Source organism: Anabrus simplex, chromosome 1 (assembly GCF_040414725.1).
Source record: "Anabrus simplex isolate iqAnaSimp1 chromosome 1, ASM4041472v1, whole genome shotgun sequence".
Taxonomy (NCBI): Eukaryota; Metazoa; Arthropoda; class Insecta; order Orthoptera; family Tettigoniidae; genus Anabrus; species Anabrus simplex.
Window position 1 is genome coordinate 183243079 of NC_090265.1, and position 14635 is coordinate 183257713.

General features: G+C 45.0%; 7 non-coding genes across 7 annotated transcripts; 3 read left to right on the forward strand and 4 right to left on the reverse strand.

Annotated features, from left to right (window-relative positions):
• Positions 1-228: 228 nt before the first annotated feature.
• Positions 229-299, reverse strand: TRNAG-GCC (transfer RNA glycine (anticodon GCC)). The gene has a single exon. It is a non-coding gene; the product is annotated as a tRNA-Gly (tRNA).
• Positions 300-718: 419 nt separating this feature from the next.
• On the forward strand, positions 719-790 carry TRNAH-GUG (transfer RNA histidin (anticodon GUG)). Its single transcript has one exon. It is a non-coding gene; the product is annotated as a tRNA-His (tRNA).
• A 1062-nt stretch (positions 791-1852) lies between these two features.
• On the reverse strand, positions 1853-1923 carry TRNAG-GCC (transfer RNA glycine (anticodon GCC)). Its single transcript has one exon. It is a non-coding gene; the product is annotated as a tRNA-Gly (tRNA).
• A 418-nt stretch (positions 1924-2341) lies between these two features.
• TRNAH-GUG (transfer RNA histidin (anticodon GUG)) lies at positions 2342-2413 on the forward strand. The gene has a single exon. It is a non-coding gene; the product is annotated as a tRNA-His (tRNA).
• Positions 2414-3747: 1334 nt separating this feature from the next.
• Positions 3748-3818, reverse strand: TRNAG-GCC (transfer RNA glycine (anticodon GCC)). Its single transcript has one exon. It is a non-coding gene; the product is annotated as a tRNA-Gly (tRNA).
• A 419-nt stretch (positions 3819-4237) lies between these two features.
• On the forward strand, positions 4238-4309 carry TRNAH-GUG (transfer RNA histidin (anticodon GUG)). The gene has a single exon. It is a non-coding gene; the product is annotated as a tRNA-His (tRNA).
• Positions 4310-5366: 1057 nt separating this feature from the next.
• Positions 5367-5437, reverse strand: TRNAG-GCC (transfer RNA glycine (anticodon GCC)). The gene has a single exon. It is a non-coding gene; the product is annotated as a tRNA-Gly (tRNA).
• Positions 5438-14635: the final 9198 nt, after the last annotated feature.

The following is a 14635-nucleotide window of genomic DNA, read 5'->3' on the forward strand; positions in this document are numbered from 1 at the left end:
AGTTTTCGTGGAAGTGGCGGTAGATCGTGAATTGTTGCGCCCGGGGGATGCGAGGTCGATCCAGTGCAGTGCAGGGCAGTGTCAGGGTGCCTCTGTGGTGAAGCGTTTAGAAGGTGACCGAGCGAAATGCAAACCTTTTAGGACATTCGTATTAAGAAAAGGAAATAATAAAAGCAAGGAACATTGGGAGGAGATTGAAAAATAATAATATGAAGTTGAAATGAAATATGCAACGGGCGGGAATCGAACCCGGGTCGCCCGCGTGGCAGGCGAGCATTCTACCACTGAAACACCGTTGCCATGTTACTGATAGCTATCATCAACGAAACATGACGTGTTTTCCTTGAAGTTGCATCACATACCGTGCTTAACAGTGACGTTGCAGTACTTTGCTGATAACAGATTGTGTACTCAGCTTCGGGAGTTCAAATCCACGCTTTAGTGTGTGCGTTAACTGAAATAGCATTGAGGGTTCGAAGTTTTAGGCATTAGTTCCTTGTAAAGAGGACCGTAGTAAAGTCGCCGGGTATTCTTGCACATTAAATGTCGCCAAAGCCATAGTCGTTACGCAGTAAAGTATCAGAGCATGGGACAAATCATACGGTAAGGGAAGTAGGGGCCGTCTGCTGTCTCTACAGAATCCACTGGCACTGCTATGTGGAGCAAACAAACCGCTTATATTAGGTAAGACTAACCGCAAAAGAATGTGTTTACCGTAGCCGTGATCGTCTAGTGGTTAGGACATTGCGTTGTGGGCGCAATAACCCAGGTTCGAATCCTGGTCACGGCAAGCGAACAGATTTTGTCAATTGTAATTACTGAATTCTGATACAGTGCTCATTTAGGAGAAATTATTAAGCTCAGATTTTGTTATGCTCGTCTGTATCTCAAGGAGTTAAATTCATATAGGTTTCTAGCAATTTGGAGAACTTGTAGACTACCTGTATCCCCCTAAATCACTAGCTGGCTCACTGTCTTGCTAAGGGAGTAAGCGTCTCGCAGCTTGAATTTTGGAGAAGATTGGCTCGAATGCCTGCAAAACTAGAGTTATGGGCTTACGGAACCACAAAGACAGTGAGTTCCTCAGACGTTAAGATGCTAGATTTCAACCCTCAATTTAGGTGGTGCATTGTGGTGCCATAGCAGAATGTAATCATATATTTTATACATCCGCCGTAGGGATACTCTGGCAGCGCGTTAAACGATTATTTCCTCCTTAGTTTCTTTCTTTCTTTCTTAGCCTGTTTACCGTCCATAGATCGCTTCTCTCTCGGACTCATTGAAGGTTCTCACTCTACAGACTCAACGATAATGACCTGGATCGTGGCACCTTGGTTTGGGTGACGAAACTGAGAAGAATTAACTGTGCTCCGCCCAGGTGGCCTTACGGTCATTGCTGTACACGTGCCTTATGGTGCATGGAATGATTGGAAGGGATGGGCACGGATGAGGGAACGAAGTTGCCGAGGCCTTCATTTAGGTACTATCAGGGCATTTGAATTTAGAAGAAGTGTGTAAGCACGGAAATTTACTTTGTGCAATGCTGTTGTGGGGATCGAACACACCTCAACTCAGTCGACCACCCGAGATTAAGGGTACACCGCTCCAGCCCTCGTAACACTGCAATTTTCGTGGAAGTGGCGGTAGATCGTGAATTGTTGCGCCCGGGGGGTGCGAGGTCGATCCAGTGCAGTGCAGGGCAGTGTCAGGGTGCCTCTGTGGTTAAGCGTTTAGAAGGTGACCGAGCGAAATGCCTACATTTTAGGACATTCGTATTAGGAAAAATAAATAATTAAAGCAAGGACTATTAGGAGGAGATTGAAAAATAATAATATGAAGTTGAAAATAAATATGCAACGGCCGGGAATCGAACCCGGGCCGCCCGCGTGGCAGGCGAGCATTATACCACTTAACCACCGTTGCCATGTCACCGGGAGCTAACATCAACGTAACCTGACGTGTTTTCCTTGAAGTTGCATCACATACCGTGCTTAACAGTGACGTTGCAGTACTTTGCTGATAACAGATTGTGTACTCAGCTTCGGGAGTTTAAATCCACGCTTTAGTTTTTGCGTTAACTGAAATAGCATTGAGGGCTCGAAGTTTTAGGCATTAGTTCCTTGTAAAGAGGACCGTAGTAACGTCGCCGGGTATTCTTGCACATTAAATGTCGCCAAAGCCATAGTCGTTACGAAGTAAAGTATCAGAGCATGGGACAAATCATACGGTAAGGGAAGTAGGGGCCGTCTGCTGCCTCTACAGAATCCACCGGCACTGCTATGTGGGCAAGCAAACCGCTTATATTAGGTAAGACTAACAGCAAAAAAATGTGTTTACCGTAGCCGTGATCGTCTAGTGGTTAGGACATTGCGTTGTGGCCGCAATAACCCAGGTTCGAATCCTGGTCACGGAAAGCGAACAGATTTTGTCAATTGTAATTACTGAATTCTGATACAGTGCTCATTTAGGACAAATTACTTTTTTTTTTTTTGCTAGGGGCTTTACGTCGCACCGACACAGATAGGTCTTATGGCGACGATAGGATAGGAAAGGCCTAGGAGTTGGAAGGAAGCGGCCGTGGCCTTAATTAAGATACAGCTCCAGCATTTGCCTGGTGTGAAAATGGGAAAACACGGAAAACCATTTTCAGGGCTGCCGATAGTGGGATTCGAACCTACTATCTCCCGGATGCAAGCTCACAGCCCCGCGCCTCTACAAGCACGGCCAACTCGCCCGGTGGACAAATTATTAACGCTCAGATTTTGTCATAATCGTCTGTATCTCAAGGAGTTAGATTCATGTAGGTTTCTAGCAATTTGGGGAATTTGTAGACTACTTGTATCCCCCTGAATCACTAGCTGGCTCACTGTCTTGCTAAGGGAGTAAGCGTCTCGCAGCTTGAATTTTGGAGAAGATTGGCTCGAATGCCTGCAAAACTAGAGTTATGGGCTTACGGAACCACAAAGACAGTGAGTTCCTCAGACGTTAAGATGCTACATTTCAACCCTCAATTTAGGTGGTGCATAGTGGTGGCATAGCAGAATGTAATCATATATTTTATACATCTGCCGTAGGGATACTCTGGCAGCGCGTTAAACGATTATTTCCTCTTTAGATTCTTTCTTTCTTTCTTAGCCTGTTTACCGTCCATAGATCGCTTCTCTCTCGGACTCATTGAAGGTTCTCACTCTACAGACTCAAGGATAATGACCTGGATCGTGGAACCTTGGTTTGGGTGACGAAACTGGGAAGAATTAACTGTGCTCCGCCCAGGTGGCCTTACGGTCATTGCTGTACACGTGCCTTATGGTGTATGGAATGATTGGAAGGGATGGGGACGGATGAGGGAACGAAGTGGCCGAGGCCTTCATTTAGGTACTAACAGGGCATTTGAATTTAGAAGAAGTGTGTAAGCACGGAAATTTACTTTGTGCAATGCTGTTGTGGGGATCGAACACACCACAACTCAGTCGACCACCCGAGATTAAGGGTACACCGCTCCAGCCCTCGTAACACTGCAATTTTCGTGGAAGTGGCGGTAGATCGTGAATAGTTGCGCCCGGGGGGTGCGAGGTCGATCCAGTGCAGTGCAGGGCAGTGTCAGGGTGCCTCTGTGGTGAAGCGTTTAGAAGGTGACCGAGCGAAATGCCAACCTTTTAGGACATTCGTATTAAGAAAAGGAAATAATAAAAGCAAGGAGCATTGGGAGGAGGTTGAAAAATAATAATATGAAGTTGAAAAGAAATATGCAACGGGCGGGAATCGAACCCGGGTCGCCCGCGTGGCAGGCGAGCATTCTACCACTGAACCACCGTTGCCATGTTACTGATAGCTATCATCAACGAAACATGACGTGTTTTCATTGAAGTTGCATCACATACCGTGCTTAACAGTGACGTTGCAGTACTTTGCTGATAACAGATTGTGTACTCAGCTTCGGGAGTTCAAATCCACGCTTTAGTGTGTGCGTTAACTGAAATAGCATTGAGGGTTCGAAGTTTTAGGCATTAGTTCCTTGTAAAGAGGACCGTAGTAATGTCGCCGGGTATTCTTGCACATTAAATGTCGCCAAAGCCATAGTCGTTACGCAGTAAAGTATCAGAGCATGGGACAAATCATACGGTAAGGGAAGTAGGGGCCGTCTGCTGTCTCTACAGAATCCACTGGCACTGCTATGTGGAGCAAACAAACCGCTTATATTAGGTAAGACTAACCGCAAAAGAATGTGTTTACCGTAGCCGTGATCGTCCAGTGGTTAGGACATTGCGTTGTGGCCGCAAGAACCCAGGTTCGAATCCTGGTCACGGCAAGCGAACAGATTTTGTCAATTGTAATTACTGAATTCTGATACAGTGCTCATTTAGGAGAAATTATTAAGCTCAGATTTTGTTATGCTCGTCTGTATCTCAAGGAGTTAGATTCATATAGGTTTCTAGCAATTTGGAGAATTTGTAGACTACCTGTATCCCCCTAATTCACTAGCTGGCTCACTGTCTTGCTAAGGGAGTAAGCGTCTCGCAGTTTGAATTTTGGAGAAGATTGGCTCGAATGCCTGCAAAACTAGAGTTATGGGCTTACGGAACCACAAAGACAGTGAGTTCCTCAGACGTTAAGATGCTACATTTCAACCCTCAATTTAGGTGGTGCATTATGGTGGCATAGCAGAATGTAATCATAAATTTTATACATGTGCCGTAGTGATATTCTGGCAGCGCGTTAAACGATTATTTCCTTCTTAGTTTCTTTCTTTCTTAGCCTGTTTACCGTCCATAGATCGCATCTCCCTCGGACTCATTGAAGGTTCTCACTCTACAGACTCAACGATAATGACCTGGATCGTGGCACCTTGGTTAGGGTGACGAAACTGGGAAGAATTAACTGTGCTCCGCCCACCTGGCCTTAGGGTCATTGCTGTACACGTGCCTAATGGTGGATGGGATGATTGGAAGGGATGGGCACGGATGAGGGAACGAAGTGGCCGAGGCCTTCATTTAGGTACTATCAGGGCATTTGAATTTAGAAGAAGTGTGTAAGCACGAAATTTACTTTGTGCAATGCTGTTGTGGGGATCGAACACACCTCAACTCAGTAGACCACCCGAGATTAAGGGTACATCGCTCCAGCCCTCGTAACACTGCAATTTTCGTGGAAGTAGCGGTAGATCGTGAATAGTTGCGCCCGGGGTGTGCGTGGTCGATCCAGTGCAGTGCAGGGCAGTGTCAGGGTGCCTCTGTGGTGAAGCGTTTAGAAGGTGACCGAGCGAAATGCCAACCTTGTAGGACATTCGCTGTAAGAAAAATAAATAATTAAAGCAAGGAGCATTAGGAGGAGATTGAAAAATAATAATATGAAGTTGAAAATAAATATGCAACGGCCGGGAATCGAACCCGGGCCGCCCGCGTGGCAGGCGAGCATTCTACCACTGAACCACCGTTGCCATGTCACGGATAGCTAACATCAGGTAAACATGACGTGTTTTCCTTGAAGTTGCATCACATACCGTGCTTAACAGTGACGTTGCAGTACTTTGCTGATAACAGATTGTGTACTCAGCTTCGGGAGTTCAAATCCACGCTTGAGTGTGTGCGTTAACTGAAATTGTATTGAGGGCTCGAAGTTTTAATCATTAGTTCCTTGTAAAGAGGACCGTAGTAACGTCGCCGGGTATTCTTGCACATTAAATGTCGCCAAAGCCATAGTCGTTACGCAGTAAATTATCAGAGCATGGGACAAATCATACGGTAAGGGAAGTAGGAGCCGTCTGCTGTCTCTACAGAATCCACCGGCACTGCTATGTGGAGCAAACAAATCGCTTATATTAGGTAAGACTAACCGTAAACAAATCTGTTTACCGTAGCCGTGATCGTCTAGTGGTTAGGAAATTGCGTTGTGGCTGCTATAACCCAGGTTCGAATCCTGGTCACGGCAAGCGAACAGATTTTGTAAATTGTAATTACTGAATTCTGATACAGTGCTCATTAAGGACAAATTATTAACGCTCAGATTTTGTTATACTCGTCTGTATCTCAAGGAGTTAGATTCTTGTAGGTTTCTAGCAATTTGGGGAATTTGTAGACTACTTGTATCCCCCTAAATCACTAGCTGGCTCACTGTCTTGCTAAGGGAGTTAGCGTCTCGCAGCTTGAATTTTGGAGAAGATTGGCTCGAATGCCGGCAAAACTGGAGCTATGGGCTTACGGAACCACAAAGACAGTGAGTTCCTCAGACGTTAAGATGCTAGATTTCAACTCTCAATTTGGGTGGTGTATTGTGGTGGCATAGCAGAATGTAACCATATATTTTTTAGGGATGTTCTGGCAGCGCGTAAACAATTATTTCTTTCTTAGTTTCGTTCTTTCTTTTTTACCCTGTTTACCGTCCATGGATCGCTTCTCCCTCGGACTCATTGAGACTCAACGATAATGTCCTGGATCGTGGCACCTTGGTTAGGGTGACGAAACTGGGAAGAATTGACTGTGCTTCGCCCAGGTGGACTTACGTTAATTGCTGTACAGGTGCCTTTTTTTTTGCTAGTTGTTTTGCGTCGCACCGACACAGATAGGTCTTACGGCGACGATGGGACAGGAGAGGGCTAGGAGTGAGAAGGAAGCGGCCGTGGCCTTAATTAAGGTACAGCCCCAGCATTTGCCTGGTGTGAAAATGGGAAACCACGGAAAACCATTTTCAGGGCTGCCGACAGTTGGGTTCGAACCTACTATCTCCCGAATACTTGATACTGGCCGCACTTAAGCGACTGCAGCTATCGAGCTCGGTGTACAGGTGCCTTATGGTATATGTGATGATTGGAAGGGATGTGCACGGATGAGGGAACGAAGTGGCCGAGGCCTTCATTTATTTACTATCAGGGCATTTGAATTTAGAAGAAGTGTGTAAGCACGGAAATTTACTTTGTGTAATGCTATTGTGGGGATCGAACACACCTCAACTCAGTCGACCACCCGAGATTAAGGGTACACAGCTCCAGCCCTCGTAACACTGCAATTTTCGTGGAAGTGGCGGTGGATCGACCTCGCGCCTCCCGGGCGCAACTAATTAAGGTCTACCGCCTTAAGGGCAGAGCCATGGTGCCTCTGTGGTGAAGCGTTTAGAAGGTGAGCGAGCGAAAGGACAACCTTGTAGGACATTCGTATTAGGAAATAGAAATAATTAAAGCAAGGAGCTTAGGATGAGATTAAAGTGTTATAATATGATGTTGAAAAGGAAAATGGAACGGCCGGGAATCGAACCCGTGCCGCCCGCATGGCAGGCGAGCATTCTTCCACAACACCACCGTTGCCATGACGAAGTTAGCTAACATCAAGGTAATATGACGTGTTTTCCTTGATGTTGCAGCACATTCCGTGGTTAACAGTGACGTTTCATTACTTTGCTGATAACAGATTGTGTACTCAGCTTCCGGAGTTCGAATCCACGCTTTAGTGTGTACGTTAAATGAAATGGCATTGAGATCTCGAACTTTTAGGCCTTAGTCCTTGTAAAGACTACCGTAGTAACGTTGCCGGTTATTCTTGCACATTAAATGTCGCAAAGCCATAGTCGTTACGCATTAAAGAATCAGAGCACTAGACAAAACATACAGTAAGGGAAGTAGAGGCCGTCTGCTGCCTCTACAGAATCCACCGGCACTGTTATGGGGAGCAAACCGACTGCATATATTAGGTAAGACTAGCGAACCAGAACTGCGTTTACCGTAGCCGTGATCGTCTAGTGATTAGGACATTGCGTTGTGGCCGCTATAACCCAGCTTCGAATCCTGGTCACGGCAAGCGAACGGATTTTGTCAATTGTAATTACTGAATTCTGATACAGTGCTCATTTATTACATTTATTAACGCTCAGATTTCGTTATACTCGTCTGTATCTCAAGGAGTTAGATTCATGTAGGTTTCTAGCAATTTGGAGAATTTGTAGACTACTTGTATCCCCCTAAATCACTAGCTGGCTCACTGTCTCGCTAAGGGAGTTAGCGTGTCGCAGCTTGAAGTTTGGAGAAGATTGGCTCGAATGCCTGCAAAACTAGAGCTATTGGCTTACGGAACCAAAAAGACAATGAGTACCTCAGACGTTAAGATGCTAGATTCAACACTCAATTTAGGTGGTGCATTGTGGCGGCATAGCAGAATGTAACCATATATTTAATATCTCTGCCGTAGGGATATTCTGGCAGCGAATTAAATAATTATTTCTTTCTTAAGGGGCCCATTCACAGTCGAGCGGGTTGGCGAGCCCGTTCGTGACCTTGGTCGCACTGACCGGCTCGAAGGTGTATGGGGGGTTGTTGAGGGTTGGGCTCGAGGTTGGGTCCGTGTTGGCGGTTCGACTGCTAAACCAGCGAACCCGACCGGTTCGCCAATCCGTCAGTGTGTGTATGGCCACTACCTGACCGCTCACTGCGGTTTCGTCTGTAGCTTAATTTGGTTTCTGTGTGAGTTAATTAGGCCTACCTCAAATAACAATGACTTTTGAGAAGAATAAGCAGTTCCGGGAAGAATTTATTGAAATGTACCGGGCGAGTCCTGGAGCTTTCCCAGCCTTCCGTCACGCAATGCCTTCCATGTGTTAGTGCGACATTCGAACACTAATAATAATAACAATAACAACAACAATAATAATAGTAATAATAGTAATTTGAAGAAGAAGTAGTAATTACAATTGACAAAATCCGTTCGCTTGCCGTGACCAGGATTCGAAGCTGGGTTATAGCGGCCACAACGCAATGTCCTAATCACTAGACGATCACGGCTACGGTAAACGCATTGAAGAAGAAGAACCCATGGTCTCCCGATACTCACGTACAAATAATATTAGCCTATAGACCATTGTGCTATGACGTATATGACTCTCGCGCCTCTGCACTTAACTTGTTAATACTGTAAGTATGTATCATACATTACTACAGTACAGTCTAACCTGGTCAGCGTTCGGGGACGGACGTATTGTGTGGAGGTGCCAGGAGAGTCAGCGTGGAATGTGAACGGTGTGTAGTAGAGTAATTCGAGTGGGAAGAGGAAGATGATTGGAGTGGAGCAATATCGTGCAGCTATTGGGAGATGGCAGGGGAAAGAGGGAAAGGAGATAGCTAGAAATAAAGGAGGTATAATGGAAGCAAGAATGATGGACGAGATGATATTAGCGGCAGCGGTGATATTGGTACTACTAACTATAGGAGGTGTAGAGGTAAACCCTGGCCCGACTTCTAGTGGCAACACGAACTGGGAGGACGTGGAGGTCATAAAAAAAGTGGTGAAAGAAGTGGTGGAAGAAGTATGCCCGTTTGAGCAGATTAAGAATATGATGAAGGAGCAAATGAAGGAATTTGAGCATATACGACGGTGGATACAGGGAAAAACAGACGAGATAATGAGCAAAGTGGAATCCAACGAGAGAGAGATTATAACACTCAAGACAATAATAAGGGAGATGGAAAGAGAGGTGGTGAAGCTGCGATCGGAAATTGAAGACTGTAACCGAGAACGGAGGAAGAAACACCTATTTATATATGGAGTACCGGAAGATAAAGCAGAAGATAAAGTACTGACAACATACAAAGTAGTAGAGATTATCCAGAAAATGATGAGAATTAACTTTAGCGAAGTTGACATTGATGATGTGGAAAGGATAGGCAAAAAAAGGGGCGACAGACCGATAAAACTGAAACTGTTTTCCACCTTGATGGCGGAAGCAGTGTTAAAAGGTGCAGACAACATACGTAGCACAAAAATTTGGATCAAAGAAGACATTGGCAGAGAAGGGGTAAAGAACATTAACACACTGAAGAAACATTTGGCCAGGGCTAAATTACAAGGGTTGAGAGCCTATATTAAGGGTCAAAAATTAGTTGTGACTAACGGTATTTGGACCAGAGTGTGGACTGCGAAGAAATTACGAGAGATGGAAAATGACAGCAAAGACGAAATGGTAGTGGGGAAAAGTGTGGAAGTAAGACAGACCAGAGACAGTAAAGTGGGCGAAGACGGACATGGAGGTAAAGAAAGAACCAAGGACAATAAAGCACCGGATCCAAGCTCGCAGCAAGAAAGAAAGGAAGGGATGGATGCGATAGCTGAAGTATTCGAAGTAGCGAACAGGGAGGTATTAGCAGCGATGAGGAGGGAAATAAGGGAGACCAGGGCAATATTGAAGGAGTCCAGAACGGAGGCCAGTGGGAAAGAAGAAAGAAGAAAACAGGGAGCGATTGTGGGAGTAGAAACGCAGGATGTAACAAGAGCACGCAAACGAAGCGAAAATACGACTGGGAGTCAGGAAGAAGAAGCAAGAGGTGCCCTAGTGAAAGGGAGAAGTTTGAGCCTAAGAGAGGTATGGGGCAAAAAGAACAGAGAAGACGAAGGCATAGTGACAAGAAGTAAAAAAGGTAATCTGTAGTTGGAAGTAAATTGCTGCGTTCTGGAGAATAGTGGAGTGTGTGCATGTTATACATAGCCATGACAAGAGCGGTTAAATGACAAGTGGGTCTGAAGAGGCATGATATCAGATGGTGAAGTGTGTAGTGAATGAGGAAGAGAGTGTGTGTAACTAGGACAGGTGCTAAGGAGAAAGTGAATATATGGAGATGGTTGGAATATGAGCTGGGGCTCTAGTAGCCTAGTGATATGTGAGTTAATATGGTTTCATCTTAGTTACGAATTGCTTGCGCTTTAAAGGTAACTAATATAGTGAAATACTAGATGCTGAAGTGTGATTACCAGTACAGAATCTTAAGGTGTAGTAAATGGCACTCAGGCATTACAGTGGAGGTAACACGTAGTCAGGTGTGCAACATAAGTAGAATATAAGAAAGGTCAGTGTTCAAGAGAGAATGCGCTGAATGAGATCCCGGCCGGAAGCGATATACTCTGTGGCCTAAGTGCTGATTCAGCACGACACAGCATTGTACTCTGCCCAGTTGTATGTTGCCAGTTTTAGTTTTCCATTACTAGTATTGCCATATTGTCAAATAGATGGAATTACCTTATAGCAGTAGTTATATTAGTTTTCGTTTTATCCCTTTTTATCAATAGCAATATTGAGATCGTCGATATCTGAAAAGACATCAGTGAAGCATTGACATTTGATTATTATTATTTTCAATACTACCAGTTTTCGTTTTATCCCTGTTCTTAACAGCAATATTGAGATTTTTTGTGGTTTGGTTTATATATGAAAAGACAACAGTGACTTATTGACAATTGATTATTATCATTTCCAGTAACTTTTTTTTTGTGTTAGTTATTTTTACTATACGAGCTTTATGATATGTGTACAGCAACTTAAGCAGACTAGGCTAGGCATTATTATTTTTCTTCCGTAAAGGATCAATAAGGCTTCATTGCTGTAGATCTGGTAGAAAAATAAAGATTACGATTACGATTACATTACTACAGGAGTAGCATTTTCTGTATTTCATAATTAGTAGTGAAATAGCATTTCCCAAACTAATCACTTTCAAAAGAATATTACGTTTGTTTTATAAAAACGATCTTATAATACATCACAATCAAAATTGCGTAGGCCCACTTACGTGCAAATATTCCGACTGCAACGTATCGAAGATTGCCCAAGACGTCTCAGGAATGATTTTTCCAAGTAGCTGAGGAGATATTACACTGCAAAATTTCAGGTCTTCATAGCTTCTCGCTGTCGCTAGAAATCGCAATGTTACAATTAACCTCTCTTCAGCACAGATGGTATCTCTCATGTGTGTCTCCTGTTTCTCTATGTTTGGCCGAATCAACCCCAACAATTTTTCGCAAAAACTGTCGCTATCCATACGCAGAAAGTTCTTATAATCTGCAGGCTCTTGTACGCACAGAGTTCTTAATAGGCTGACGAGTGAAAATCCTGGTTTATCTCTCAACCATTCCTTCATTCACACACGTTCCTTTTTCTTTACATCATTGCACAAATTCTGCAACAGCTACAACCACTTTGGAATGTTTTCGTTGGGCCATAACAAAAACACTTTTTTGCTAGTGGCTTTACGTCGCACCGACACAGATAGGTCTTATGGCGACGATGGGATAGGAAAGGCCTTGGAGTTGGAAGGAAGCGGCCGTGGCCTTAATTAAGGTACAGTCCCAGCATTTGCCTCGTGTGAAAATGGAAAACCAAGGGAAAACCATCTTCAGGGCTGCCGACAGTGGGATTCGAACCTACTTTCTCTATAACAAAAACTAGGCAATGCACATACTATTTGCAATACAGACTGGCGGACTGGTCCGCCAAAGGGTTCGCCAGTGTATGGTCACCGTCAAGCCAGTCGGGTTCGGGGTGTGGATTTTATACATGGACAGGCTCGCCAACCGGCTCGACTGTGAATGGGCCCCTTACTCTTTCTTTCTTTCTTAGCCAGTTTACCGTCCAAGGATCGCTTCTCCCTAGAACTCATTGAGGGTTCGCACTCTACAAACTCAACGATAATGCCCTGGATCGTGGCACCTTGGTTAGGGTGACAAAACTGGGAAGGATTTACTGTGCTTCGCCCAGGTGGCCTTACGTTCATTGCTCTACAGGTGCCTTATGGTGTAAGGGATGATTGGGAGGGATGGGCACGGATGAGGGAACGAAGTTGCCGAGGCCTTAAGTTAGGTACTATCACGCCTTTTGAATTTAGAAGAACTGTGTTACAACGGAAAGTTACTTTGTGGATTGCTGTTGTGGGGATCGAACACACCTCAACTCAGTCGACCATCCGAGGTTAAGGTTACCCCGCTCCAGCCCTCGTAACACTGCAATTTTCGTGGAAGTGGCGGTGGATCGACCTCGCGCCCCCCGGGCGCAACTTTTTTTTTTTTTTTTTGCTAGTTGTTTTACGTCGCACCGACACAGATAGGTCTTATGGCGACGATGGGACAGGGAAGGGCGAGGACTGGGAAGGAAGCGGCCGTGGCCTTAATTAAGTTACAGCCCCAGCATTTGCCTGGTGTGAAAATGGGAAACCACGGAAAACCATTTTCAGGGCTGCCGACAGTGGGGTTCGAACCTACTATCTCCCGAATACTGGACACTGGCCGCACTTAAGCGACTGCAGCTATCGAGCTCGGTACCGGGCGCAACTAATCACGATCTACCGCCTTAAGGTCAGTGTCATGGTAACTCTGTGGTAAAGCGTTTAGAAGCTGACCGAGCGAAAGGCCAACCTTTCAGGACATTCGTATTAAGAAAAATAAATAATTAAAGCAAGGAGCATTAGGAGCAGATTGATAAATAATAATATGAAGTTGAAAATAAATATGCAACGGCCGGTAATCGAACCCGCGCCGCCCGCGTGGCAGGCGAGCATTCTACAACTGAACCACCGTTGCCATGTCACGGATAGCTAACATCAAGGAAACATGACGTGTTTTCCTTGAAGTAGCATCACATACCGTGCTTAACAGTGACGTTGCAGTACTTTGCTGATAACAGATTGTGTACTCAGCTTCGGGAGTTCAAATCCACGCTTTAGTGTGTGCGTTAACTGAAATAGCATTGAGGGCTCGAAGTTTTAGGCATTAGTTCCTTGTAAAGAGGACCGTAGTAACGTCGCCGGGTATTCTTGCACATTAAATGTCGCCAAAGCCATAGTCGTTACGCAGTAAAGTATCAGGGCATGGGACAAATCATACGGTAAGGGAAGTAGGGGCCGTCTGCTGCCTCTACAGAATCCACCGGCACTGCACTGGAGAAGATTGGCCCGAATGCCTGCAAAACTAGACCTATGGGCTTACGGAACCACAAAGACAGTGAGTTCCTCAGACGTTAAGATGCTAGATCTCAACCCTAAATTTAGGTGGTGCATTGTGGTTGCATAGCAGAATGTAATCATATATTTTATACATCTGCCGTAGGGATACTCTGGCAGCGCGTTAAACGATTATTTCCTCCTTAGTTTCTTTCTTTCATTCTTGGCCTTTTTACCGTCCATAGATCAGATCTCCCTCGGACTCATTGAAGTTTCCCACTCTACAGACTCAACAATAATGACCTGGATCGTGGCACCTTGGTTAGGGTGACGAAACTGGGAAGAATTAACTGTGCTCCGCCCAGGTGGCCTTACGGTCATTGCTGTACACGTGCCTTATGGTGTATGGGATGATTGGAAGGGATGGGCACGGATGAGGGAACGAAGTGGCCGAGGCCTTCATTTAGGTACTATCCGGGAATTTTAATTTAGAAGAAGTGTGTAAGCACGGAAATTTACTTTGTGTAATGCTGTTGTGGGGGGATCGAACACACCTCAACTCAGTCGACCACACGAGATTAAGGGTACTCCGCTCCAGCTCTCGTAACACTGCAATTTTCGTGGAAGTGGCGGTAGATCGTGAATAGTTGCGCCCGGGGTGTGCGAGGTCGATCCAGTGCAGTGCAGGGCAGTGTCATGGTGCCTCTGTGGTGAAGCGTTTAGAAGGTGACCGAGCGAAATGCCAACCTTGTAAGAATTTCGTATTAAGAAAAACAAATAATTAAAGCAAGGAGCATTAGGAGGAGATTGAAAAATAATGATATCAAGTTGAAAATAAATATGCAACCGCCGGGAATAGAACAAGGGCCGCACGCGTGGCAGGCTAGCATTCTACCACTGAACCACCGTTGCCATGTCATAGATATCTAACATCAAGTAAACATGACGTGTTTT